Raw genomic sequence first — 13,693 nt, forward strand, 5'->3', positions numbered from 1 at the left:
AAACTGCTGGGGGAACTCCCATCCCTCCCAAAAAAATCAGCATAAAGCTGATTCCTCTGAGGCAGAGATCAGACATACCTCCACTCTCCAACTACTTCACCATTTCTGTCACTGGCCATTTCCCCTCACAGCACTCTTTACTTCTCGGGTGGGTTCAATAACGCATTGTACTGTCCACACAGAACACACAGACCATACTCATGATTATGTGGCGTATTATGGAAGTAACAGAGTAATAGGTTACAACTAGGGAGAGATGATACCATTCGTAAATCAGGACATCCAACCAAGACAGATCTCAAGTTCTTCTGGGCCATGAGGGCCACTTAGTCTTGTTTGGCTGAGCCTGCCTCCAGGCCTTCTCTCAGCTCTATCCTTTGCAAGGCCTTCTCTTGGCTGTACCCCATATTGGGGTTTCTCTCAGCTGCATCGACTGCGGGGTCTGCTCTTGGCTATGCCAATGGCTGGTCCTGTTCTCGGCTGTACTCACTGCTGGGCTTTCTCTCGTCCCCTGCCCTGCTCAGGTAACTGTATCAGCTCTTTAGATTCACTGACAAGTGTTCAGAGGCACACTGCTCCACCCATAAGTCTCCTTCCTGAAGGGGCTCAGCTCTCTCTCACTCCATGGATCAGCAAGCTTACTGCAGCTGCCTCACACCAGTCTCCTGGTTCCCGCAGTTCTTTGCTGCTGCTGCTGCTGTTTCTCTGCTGCTGGGAAGTGCTGTGGTTGCCTCTGATTCTTGCTGTCTCACACCTTCTCCTGTGTTGCAGCTCTCTCTCTGTTGTATCTAGGAGGTTCTCAGGGCAGGAACCCTGAACCCAAAGGATGCACACTGCTCTAGGCTCTTCTTGATTTTAGTGAGGTTGTCCTCGACCTCTGTGATATTGGTCTTTATGTTTAATTCATGGCATGGTTCTTCTACCAGGGCCTGTGTGGTGCAGTGAATTACTTAATATGGCCCTTTTAGCCATAGTCTTTGTAACTCCAACCAAATGGTTCGGTGGGATTATGCAACCAAGGTGCTTGTGGCCCATGTATGGGATTGGATAGTTTCCAATAATGCAAATAACATTCATGACACCCTTGTGGGGGTGGGATCATGCTAACAATGTGTATGGAACACTAACAAGGGGATTGGTCAATTTTGCCATTCCATTAGGTTTAAAGGGAGACATGCGAAGAGAGAGAAACAGGAACCATAACACAGAAGACAGGTGAGATGGTGGACGTTCGTAGCAAGAGCAGTAGCAGCAGGATACAGCAGGAACACGGAGACTGGTGTGAGATGGCTACCGGGGAGCTTGCTGACCAACAGAGCTAAGAGTTTTAACACTGGACCAAGAAGGCCCCTAACAGGGATTCTGGCAGAAGTCCTCCAGCAGGGCCAGCTTCAGCAAGGTCCCAGAAAAGCCTGGTAGGTGAGGGTAAGAAGGAGCTGTCCTGATCAAGGAACTGTGTCCTAGTTGTTCCTGTTACATCAAAGTTGACCCCAATGCTGAGTAGTAACTCATTTCATGGATAGAATTGCGTCCCCCCAAAATGTCTGCCACCATGGCTGGACCATGATTCTCAGTATTGTGTGATGGTCCACCATTTTGTCATCTGATATGATTTTCCTGTGTGTTGTAAATCCTATCTCTATGATGTTAGTGTGGTGGGATTAGGAGCAGTTGTGTTAATGAGGCAGGACCCAATCTACAAGATTAGGTTGTGTTTTAAGCCAATCTCTTTGAGATAGAAAAGACAGAATTGAACAGAGAGATGGAGGTACCTAGTACCACCAAGAGACAAGAGCCAGGAGAATAGCATCTCCTTTGGACCTGGGTTGCCTGCACTGAAAAGGTCTTCCACAGGGGAAGATTGATGAGAAGAACTTCCTCCAGAGCTGACAGAGAGAGAAAGGCTTCCCCTTGGAGCTGGCACCCTGAATTTGGACTCCTAGACTCTCAGAGAATAATTTTTTCTTTGTTAAAGCCACACACAGTGGTATTTCTGTTACAGCAGCACTAATTAACCAAGATATTCCCTAATAAACCACTTAACTGTAAGTACAGCTCATGATTCTGTGAGACATTGCAGCCAGTTACCAAACTCAAAGAGGGAAGGGAGAGTGCTGAGAGGAAGAAGCGTAGATGATTTTAGAGATGGTGGAATGGCACAGCACTTTAGAAACTTGGACTTTCAGGACATCTTTAAACTCTGCCTCATAGGTACTTTTTACACTGATCTTTAAAAAAGAAAGTATTCATTTAACCACTAAGTAACCCTTGGTAGTGCACAGTCACTTCATTTCCACAGTAATTGACCAATCCTGAAAGGTCGCTTAATCCTATTGGGTGGTTTTACACACCCAACTTGCATAGTAGACTGATGAATTCTTTGCAAGACTATGACCTAGCCAATCATTTTGACAGAAGGATAAGCCCAGGGTCAGAAAGGCCATGTATAAAGAGAAACCCTTTGGAACACAATTGTCAATGAATCAAGGAATAGAAGCTGAAAGAGACACAATTATCTTCCTCACAGCCAATATACAGACAGCCTTTCCCTGGAGACAGTGCCCTGAATTTGATCATCTAGACTCCTGAACTTTAAGAAAATAAATTTGTTTTTAAAAACTACCCCCTTGTGGTATTTCCATCACAGCATGTTAGGAAACCAAAATACCAGGTATAGGATGTGACCATAGTAAATCTGGCAGGAGAGGCTATTTACTGGCATCCAGTGTCCAGTGTCAGAAAGAGGTGCCAGTCCAGCACCTTCCCCAGCATTGCTTTGGTATCGATGACCTTTTATGACTCAAAGAGCATTTATGCTTCAGGACTGGAATGAAGAAAATACTGTACCTTTCTTTATTGTGTTATATCCAAAATATAACACATGCTTTATTATAAGATAATAAAACATAACAGGACACTTGAAATTTTAAGGATATTTGTATCTCCTTGCTTCTTCCTTCTAAAAAATTGTCACAAGGGGTAACCAGTGGTAATAGATTTCTAGACATATTCACAATGTTTAAAATAATATTTTCTGTGTTTTGGTGAAGTTTTACACAGCTGTTTAGGTTGCCATTCAACAACTTCTACACAAATTGTTCAGTGACATTAGTTTACATTCATATTCTCAGTATTTTCATTCTTCTTGTTCCATTTCCATTAATCTAGTTTCCCTGACCTCTTACATTCTCATCTATGTTTCAAAGTAATTATTGACTGTCAGTTCTCATATAGATGCATTTTTGAAGGAGCACAGTACTCACAGGTGATATTCTTTATTTTGTGAGCCAATCTGTTATTCAGGTAAAACGTGAGCTCAGGGGCTAATTGCAGTTCAAGATTTCAAAAGTATCTCAGGGCAATACTCTCAGGGAGTCTTCCAGTCTAAGCATGTCCAGAAAGTCTGGACTTTTTAGAAATCTGAGTTCAGTTGCACATTTTTCTTGTATTCTATCAGGATCCACCTATTGTGGTCCTGGTCGGAACATTTGGTGGTGAAAGCCACGCACCATCTAGTTCTTTTGATCTCAGGGTAGATGAGACCGTGGTTTTTGTAGTCTGCTTGTTCTGTAGTTTGGTCACTTTTTTGAGTCTTTTGTTTCTTTCTTCCTTGTTTAGTCCTGTCTTATGCTGGGTTCTCTACAGAAGCAAAACCACTGATGTGCATATATATACAGAGAGAGGCAGAAACACAGAATGAGAGATTTATATCAAATAAATGGCTCATGCTGTTGCAGAGGTTGGAAAGTTACAAGCCCATGGGTCGGGCTAGAGGCTTCTCCCGACTCATATACCTACATAAGCTACCAAACCTAAGATTGGAAGGTAAGATGTCAGGTTCTGGTTCACTTGCTTTGGGGGCTGATGAATCTCAAGATCGGTAGGTGAGATGGCAGAAACTGGCTCACAAGCTGTGGAGGCTGATGAATCCCAAGACAGGCAGGCAAGCTGCTAGCGCGAGTTCCAAGAACCGGAGGTCAGATGCAGGATCCAGAGTGAGCAAAAGCCAATGAGCTTTACCAGAAAGTCTACATATATTGGACGCAGGCAAACCTCCGAGGGAATTCCGTTTTGACTGATTGGCTGCTTATAAAAATCTCATCATGGAGAAGATTACATTATATCAGGTCTCATTATGGAGGTCATTACATCATTACATAGCTGCCAAACTACACCATACCCGCCTAACCACTGAGAATCATGTCCCAAACAAGTTGATACACAACATTAACCACCCCATCTCTGAACAAATAGAGACCAGTAGTTGTATCTTAGAAGGCTGCTCACGTGCTTTTAAGACCCCAGGTACTACTCACCAAACTGTGATGTACAACATAAACTTTATGAACTCCCTTGCAATAAACTGAAGGAGTTTATGCATATCAAACCTGAGTATCTCTCTATTAATTTTCTAAGATGAAATCTGTCAGAACAGTTGGTGCAGTGGCAAGATTTGTCTAAAATCTAATGTTAGTTATTAACAGTTGGAGCCATCAGCAATTGTTACCAATGATTAATTACTGGTAACATCACAATTGGCACAGTCTGCTATTATCAATGATGAAGAAATGACATAGACAAAATACTGATTATTGTTATTAAATTAATATATGCTCGTATTCATGGCAATACCTAAAAAAAAAAAAACTAGACTATCTAAATTTATACAATTGGTCTGTTTAATATGAAAATGTGACATTGTCAGTCATACTTGCTGGTATATGTCTGACCAAGACACTCTAAGACACAGCCTTTCAATTTTTCTTTGACTATATTTCATGTTAGGATACTTATGGCGTAGTGGGTATGGCTTTTTTTTTTTTTGTATACCTGACATTAATATGGAGCCCTGGTCAAGCAGTGGTTAAACATTAATATATATAAAAACATCTTAATTTGAACAAGAGGCATACTTACATGCCTCTTCAGGGATCCTATATGGCCCAGTACTTCCTCTCTGAGGTACTTACAACTCTACTATTACTTATTTTCAGTTTGGTCCTTGTCTTCCTCCCAACCTAGGATTCATACGCACAGGAATAAAGTGAGTGTGATTCATACTCTTTTCACACCTAATACATCGTTGTGGTTGTTAGCTGCCATCGAGCTGACTCCGACTCATGGCCACCGTATGTACAACAGAATGAAACAGTTGCTCTGTCCTGTGCCATCCCCAAAATTGCTGGCACGTTTGAGCCATTGCTGTGACTATTCTGTCAACCCATCCCATTGAGGGTCTTCCTTTTCCTTGTTGGCCATTTGCTTCACCAAACATAACATCTTCCTCTATGGATTAATCTCTCCTGATGACGTGTCCAAAGCAAACAAGTGGTATGATATTCTCTTGTGATCCACAGGGTTTTCATTGGCTGATATTTGGAAGTAGACTGCCAGGACTTTCTTCCTAGTCTATTTTAATCTGGAAACTTCACTAAAACCTGTCCACCTTGGGTGACCTTCCCGGTGTTTGAAGTACTCATGGCATAGTTTCCTGCATCACAGAAACAAACAAGCCACCACAGTGCAACAAAATGATGGATAGGTGGTGGCATGTCTTGGCAATCGAAGATGAACTTATCCTTCTTGTTACACTTGTCTGCAAAATCTTGACTCACAGACTCTAAGAGACCTTGCTCAGCATGGTGCCTTTTGCCTTCAGGTGGGTGGTCTTGCAGGAGTATCTGATTCCATGTACTCCTAAATGGTGAGGTTTGCCATGACAGGACACAAACTCTGAAAGGGTGTCACTTTAATGATCTTCATTTGAGGAACTACTTATTCTTAAAAATCTAGCTCAAGTGCTAACTCCTCTTTAAATACTCCTTTATCACTTATCACCGTACACATTTTCTATATTTCTTTGTTTATTGTTGGTCTTCCTTTCTAGGTCATAAAGGTAGGGACAATTTTTTTTCACTCAATCCCCAGAGTCTCCATCCTTGAATGTTGTCACATGGAAAACATAGGCACCTTGTAACTATATATTAGTTACTAAGACCTTCAATCCCAGAGAAAATAAAAACTTCCCACATAGAGAAGAAAGCTCACATCAGAATGACAGAAAAAACTTGACTTCATTCAGGGCCTCTATTTTCTTTTCCAAAGTCAATGCTGCCCCCAATTATTAAGTCAGTTGAGCATCCCAAAAGTCTGCACTAGGTTACATTTGCTCAAATAGTTGTGTAAACGGAAGATAACCTGGCAATAGTACCTATGTGTTTCTAAATATCATGAACTAAGTATATTTAGACTTTCCCATATTGCACGCAGGAGGACACAGATGTGGTGTTTGTGGCAGGGTCTTCCTGGGGTTTACTCCTTAAATTTGGCCTCTTGTTATGACAGAATGTATCTTCTGTAGGTAAGACTCTTGCTTTTGCTATGTTCCAACTTTGCACTTCTCTGTACATTTGAAACTTGTAAAAATAAATCCTGATGGATTTCCTATCTCTACGACATTGCATTTTATATTTCAATTGTTATTTTAAATAAGCAATTCCAGAATACACAAAATCATTTGGTGTAATATTCTTCAGTAATATAAACTCTAAATACACACCTTTGAGACTATTCATATTCTGTTTCTATGAATATTGAATTTCTTCCACCATTAAACAGCTTCATATGCAGTAAATATTCCTATGTTGAATATTCTCTGTAGTATTTCCCATAAATAGGGAATTGTATTTATGTTGAATATTTTCTGTAATATTTCCATAAAGTAGGGAAACCTGACCTTCTTTACTTTTGTTTTTTAAGAAAACATGCTTTCCTAATTTCATTAAAATAAAAACTCTAATACCAATGCTGGGAAGGGTGAGCTTTACCCCTTAAAGATAACCTCTAAAATCTGTTGCCAGTTTCAGCCAATGAAAATGAAGGATTTTGTATATTTTCTTTAAAATTTGTGAATTTAATGAATTAAATATACACAAACCTAACCATTAGTGTTTCATTGTAGAAGAAAGTGAGAGAAATTAACAGGCTGCCAGTTGGGATACAGAGAGATACATTTGGTTATTAAATATTGGGATGGTACTCGGTCTATTAAGCTCCTTTTAATTCAAAACATTGTTTGATATAGTGCCAGAAGATGAGCCCCTCATGTTGGAAGGCACAGAAAATACAACTGGGGAAGAGCTGCCTCAAAGTAAAGTCAACCTCAATGACATGGATGGAGCCAAGCTTTTGGGACCTTTATTTGCTGACATGGCGTGACTCAAAATGAGAAGAAAGAGCTGCAAACATCCATTAATAATCAGAACGTGGAATGCACGAGGTGTGAATCTATGAAAATTGGAAATCCTCAAAAATGAAATGGAATGCATAAACACTGATATCCTAGGCATCAGCTGAAATGCACGAGTATTGGCCATTTTGAATCAAACAATCATATGGTCTACTATGCCGGGAATGACAACGTGAAGAGGAATGGCGTTGCATTCATCATCAAAAAGAACATTTCAAGGTCCATTCTGAAGCACAATTCTGTTAGTGATAGGATAATATCCATATGCCAACAAAGAAGACCAGTTAATACGACTATTATTCAAATTCACACACCAACCACTAAGGCCAAAGATGAAGAAATTGAACATTGTTACCAACTTCTGCAGTCTGAAATTGATCAAACATGCAATCTGGATGCATTGATAATTACTGGTGATTGGAATGCAAAAGCTAGAAACAAAGAAGAAGGATCAGTAGTTGGAAAACATGGCCTTGGTGATAGAAACGAAGCCAGAGGCTGCGTTATAGAATTCTGCAAGACCAACGACTTCTTCATTGCAAATGCCTTTTTTAACGAACATAAGCGGTGACTATACACGTGGACCTTGCCAAATGGAATACACAAGAAACAAATCGACTACATCTGTGAGAAAAGACAATGGAAAAAGCTCAATATTATCAGTCAGAACAAGGCCAGGTGCTGATTATGCAACAGACCATCAATTGCTCATATGCAAGCTCAAGGTGAAAGTGAAGAAAATTAGAACAAGTCGAGGAAAGCCAAGGTATGACCTTGAGTATTTCCCATCTGAAGTTAGAGACCATTTCAAGAATAGATTTGATGCGTTGAACACTAATGATCAAAGACCAGATGAATTGTGGAACGACATTAAGGAGATCATACATGAAGAAAGCAAGGTGTCATTAAAAAGAAGGGAAAAAAAGAAATGGCCAAAATGGATGTCAGAAGAGACTCTGAAACTTGCTCTTGAACACAGAGCAGCTAAAGCGAAAGGAAGAAATGATGAAATAATAGAGTTGAACAGAAGATTTCAAAGGGCAGCTTGAGAAAACAAAGTATTATAATGACATGTACGAAGACCTGGAGATGGAAAACCAAAAGGCAAGAATATGCTCGACATTTCTCAAGCTGAAAGAACTGAAGACAAATTCAAACCTTGAGTTGCAATATTGAAGGACTGTATGAGGAAAATATTAAATGACTCAGGAAGCATCAAAAGAAGATGGAAGGAATACACAGAGTCACAATACCAAAACGAATTTGTCCATGTTCAGTCATTTCAGAACGTACCATATGAGCAGGAACCAATGGTACTGAGAGAAGTCAAAGCTGCACTGAAAGCAATGGTGACCAACAAGCCACCGGGAACTGACCAAATACCAATTGACACATTTGAACATACGGATGCAGCGCTGGACGTACTCACTCATCTATGTCACAAAATTTGGAAGACAGCTACCTGGCCAACTGACTGGAAGAGACCCATATTTATGTCTATTCTCAAGAAAGGCAATCACATTGAATATGGAAATTCTCAAACAATATCATTAATATCACACACAAGTAATATTTTGCAGAAGATCATTCAAAAGTGGCTGCAACAGTATATCAACACAAAACTGCCAGAAAATCAAGCCAGATTCAGAAGAGGATATACAACCAGGGATATCACTGCTGATGTAAGATGGATCCTGGCTGAAAGCAGAAAATACCAGAAAGATGTGTACCTGTGTTTTATTAACTATGGAAAGGCATTCGACTGCATGAATCATAACAAAATATGGACAACACTGGGAAGAATGGGAATTCCAGAACACATAATTGTGCTCATGAGGAACCTGCACATAGATCAAAGGCAGTCGTTGGGACAGAACAAGGGGATACTGTGCTGTTTAAAGTTAGGAAAGGTGTGCATCAGCGTTGTATCCTTTCACCATACCTATTCAATCTGTATGCTGAGCAAAGAATCTGAGAAGCTGGTCTGTATGAAGAAGAACGGGGCATCAGGATTGGAGGAAGTCTCATTATCAACCTGCATTATGCAGATGGTGCAACCTTGCTTGCTGAAAGTGAAGAGGACTTGAAGCACTTACTGATAAAGATCAAAGACCACAGCCTTCAGTATGGATTGCACTCAACATAAAGAAAACAAAAGTCCTCACAACTGGACTAAGAAGCAACATCATGACAAACGGGGAAAAGAAAAAAAACTGTCAAGGATTTCATTTTGCTTTGATCCACATTCAACACCCATGGAAGCAGCAGTCGAGAAATCAAAAGGCAAATTATATTGGGCAAATCTGCTGTAAAAGACCTCTTTAAAAGTGTTGAGAGCAAAGATGTCACCTTAAAGACTAAGGTGAGCCTGACCCAAGCCATGTTGTTTTCAGGCTTCACCTATGCATGTGAAACCTGGACGATGAATGAGGAAGACTGAAGAAGAATTTATGCCTTGGAATTGTGGTGCTGGAGAAGAATATCGAATATACCATGGAATGCCAAAAGAATGAACAATCCTGTCCTAGAAGTAGTACAACCAGAATGTTCCTAACAAGCAAGGATGCTAAGACTATGTCTCACATACTTTGGACATGTTGTCAGGAGGGATCAGTCCCTGGAGAAGGACATCGTGCCTGGCAAAGTAGAGGGCCAGCAAAAAAGAGGAGGACCCTCAAAGAGACGGTTGACACAGTGGCTGCAACAATGGGCTAAAGCATAACAATGATTGTAAGGATGGCACAAGACAGGGCAGTATTTCATTCTGTTGTAGAGAGGGACGCTGTGGGTTGGAACCCACTCTATAGCACCTAACAAAAACAACAACAGTTCATAATAACGTGTGGGGAAATGAGTGGACACTCTTTCAAGTCACCGAACTGATTTTCCTAATTGCAGTGAACAACCTTTGCTTTCCGAATCTCTGAGTGGTGCAAACGGTTAAATTATAAACACATCATTGCATAATATTTCCTTTACCATTGTTGTTGCATTTTGTTTCCTTGGGAACAGAAGCTCAGCTCTTGCAATGGAGCTCTTTCATGATTGTGCATCTAATGATGAGGGGAAGATGAGTGAGTAAACAACTGAACATTGCCCAAATACATACCGTTTACATGTTTCCCAAAGATGGGAGGATTTTGTCTATCTTATCAAGGCAAAACACAGTCTGGAGGCACTGGAAACATGGCTCATGAGAACAAATGGGCTGACAGTTGGGAAACATCCATGGATTAGTGCAGAGGTGTTCACCAGCCACCAATTGGGCTTATCAACAAGAGTCATATAACAGTGAAAGATGGTGGAGAAGGTGTAAAAGTAGATGAAGGTGCTCACCAGGAGAAGGATAGATTTGGTAGCTCTGGACTCAGGAGAGGATCTGGAGGAGATGTTGTTCCTATGAATGTGTTGGACCTGCTTCTTGTGTCTGTACAGGATGAAAACCATGGAGCCACTGGCCCAGATCATGAACCCCAAACCTACAACATCAGGGACAAATAACAATGCTGCATACAAGGAGTCTCTGGTTTTGTTGTGACAAACAGAAGAACAGTGTCCCAAATCTTTTCTGGATGTGATATTTATGTTGCTTTGTTTGCTAATCATAAACATAGGAAAAAAGATATTTATCAACATTTGCAGGATCCAGCACATGAGAATAGAGGGGCCAATGTACTTGGGAGCTTTCCCCTTAAGCTCTGCCCACCTGGTGTTCCTGGGGCTGATGGTGATGGCCTGGATGAAACTCAAAAGGCAGGTGCTGGCAAGGGACACACCCCGGCCCACTTTGGAAGTATAGGCAAAAAGCTTGCATGCAAAATCATTGAAAAAACCTTTCCACCCAAAAGATACCATTGTCTGGGGGATTCCTCTAAAGAGGATGACCATGGAATTGGCTACAAATATGTGCATAAGAATAATGTCTGTGGGCCTTAATCTGTACCCCGTGAAGTAAAGGAACGTATAATGGTAAAGAACAGAGAAATTCCCCAGGATTCCAACTATAGTCTGGGATAAGTAGGCAATTCCTATTGCCAAATTGCTGGCATTCATTCTGCCACTTCTCAGGGACTGTCATTTGTCTTCTGAGTCAGAGGGTCCTGCATGGGAATATGAGACGTGGACCACGTGTATCATATCAACAGAAATTCACTATTCTCCACTTACCATTAATTCCCACTTAGCAATAATTACTTCTTCTCCTACTATGAAGCTTTTAAATTTGACTGAATAACCATTAAACATCACAATATAGGAATCATTGCAATGAAGGATATAAATGTGGTAACATTATTCTTCACAAATTTGTGAAGCACACAATAATGTAACTTTTTTTTAGAGATGAGGAGAGCTTAGGCAAAGAGAGATTACGTGTTTTGTCTAAATTCATAAACTTAAATAAATGTAGATCAGGGACTTCAGGTCTGTTGAGCTGGTAACAAAAATAGTGCATTTAAACCACCATACTATATTAAAATACTATACAGGTGTGTTTTTTCAAATAAAACAGATCTAAGTTTAATTTGTTTTTACATTGTACATTTCTTTTCAGATTGGTGGGGTTTTTAAACAATTTTGGATGTGTAACAATATAATGTTTCATGTCATAATTTATTCTAGACACCAATATCAACTATGAATTAAGCTTTAGATCCCTTCATAAAATACAGATGCACCAACTCCAATATAATACCATGACAAACTTGCCTCCTGATCAATTTGACTTGATGAACGCAAGAATGGCTAGATATTAGGATAGAAACAAAAAGATTCATTTGCATTTTGCCAGGAACAAAAGGTCATTGTCACCTATCACAATAATTACTGAACAATCTCATAACATGCCCTAAACTATGGGACATGAAACACAAATATATGATGAAATAGTGCAGTGTAGAAATGAAAGTACTAAAAATTTCAAATCATATACTTGTCTATTTATTAGCAGCTGAGTTACACAAAACCAAAAAAAAACAAAAACCCAAATCTGTTGCTGTGGAGTCAATTCTGACTCATACCAACCCTTTAGAAGAGAGCAGAACTGTCCCGTAGAGTTTCCAAGGAGCATCTGTTGGATTCCAACTGTCAACCTTTTAGTTAGCAACTGTTCATTTGTGAGAGATATTAAAGTATTAGAGACCTATGCAACCTGAAATCTTAAGGCAAGAAATTTTGTCTGTTGTATAAATTAAAATAGTAAATGTTTGAATTAATGTCAGACTATTTTGAATCAGGGAAAATATCACTAGATACATTTGCACCTGACAACATTGTGTGAAACTAAACTTATAAAGTTACCTTTCCTTAAACGCTGCTTTCTTCCTTTGAAGAAGGAAAATAGTTTCACGGTAATCATCACACCATGGATGTTTCCATCAGAGGCACAATTACTGTCTCCATTAAGCACTTCATACCCCAGAGTTTGAGAAAACATTTCTAATCCAGGAACTACAATTCAGGTACAGATCTGAGGAGGATACAATGATACCTGTAGAACTATCAAACTCTTTATTGCAAGCAAGGAGGTATGCCAAGCACAAATCTAGAATTCCTGAAAATTTGGTCTATGATTCCCATAGGGTAACCTAATAGCACATTGATTCTAGAACTACAGTCATTAATCACCTTAAAAATCAGGTTTCCTTATCACTTGGATTAAACCGAACAATCACTGTCAGTGAGGACTCCATTAAATTACATTAGGAGCGGTGGAGAAGTAGTGTAGGATCTAGGACCCCCATCTCTCTTTGCCAGCTCAGCTTATGCCTCTTAAAATATTCCCCCTTCCTGTGTGGCTTTGACACTGGGCCAGTTGCAAATGCAAAGAATGCTTTTTCTGACATGGTCACTTATCCAGGCTCCTGATATTGCTCCTTCCTTCACAGCCTCTGTCTTCCAGATTGAAATAGAAAATACTCACCTATTCCTTCCCACTGTGTGGATGGTGGGCTCAGTGTGACAGTCACTGCAGATAGTCCATGTGTGGGAAGGAGGCAGTCAGACCCTGAGATATGGGCTAGTGATTCTGTGACCTCACCTCCCCATAGAACTGTGATTATCATTTCACCAGGATTAGCAATGGCAGCTTAGACCAGAGAATAGTCTCAAAAAAGTTTTTTCCTGGCTGCTAATTACCAAAACAATCAAAAGTTTCTAGATAGTATCTCCAAAGGGACCATTGGAGTGTTTTGGAGACTCTTCATTTTCTATGATCTCTGGAGGCAAAGTCTCACATGGATGGAGCAGGAAATGCTGAGGTCTGACACATGAGGGACTGGCAGTGAGGTGTGTATCTCCCTGGAGCTCTCTTTCCCTGAGAAGTTTTATTACACATAATTTGATGTTCTTCTGCTGTTGAGACAATTCCAACTAATGGTGAGTAGAACTTCTCCATAGAGTTTTCAAGGATATGACCTTTCATAAGTAGACAGACAGGCCTTTCTG

The 13,693-nt window shown here is 40.2% G+C and overlaps 1 pseudogene; it reads right to left on the reverse strand.

Annotated features, from left to right (window-relative positions):
• Positions 1-1,350: 1,350 nt before the first annotated feature.
• LOC126086221 (vomeronasal type-1 receptor 4-like) lies at positions 1,351-11,302 on the reverse strand (annotated as a pseudogene).
• Positions 11,303-13,693: the final 2,391 nt, after the last annotated feature.

Source organism: Elephas maximus, chromosome 11, assembly GCF_024166365.1.
Source record: "Elephas maximus indicus isolate mEleMax1 chromosome 11, mEleMax1 primary haplotype, whole genome shotgun sequence".
Lineage (NCBI taxonomy): Eukaryota > Metazoa > Chordata > Mammalia > Proboscidea > Elephantidae > Elephas > Elephas maximus.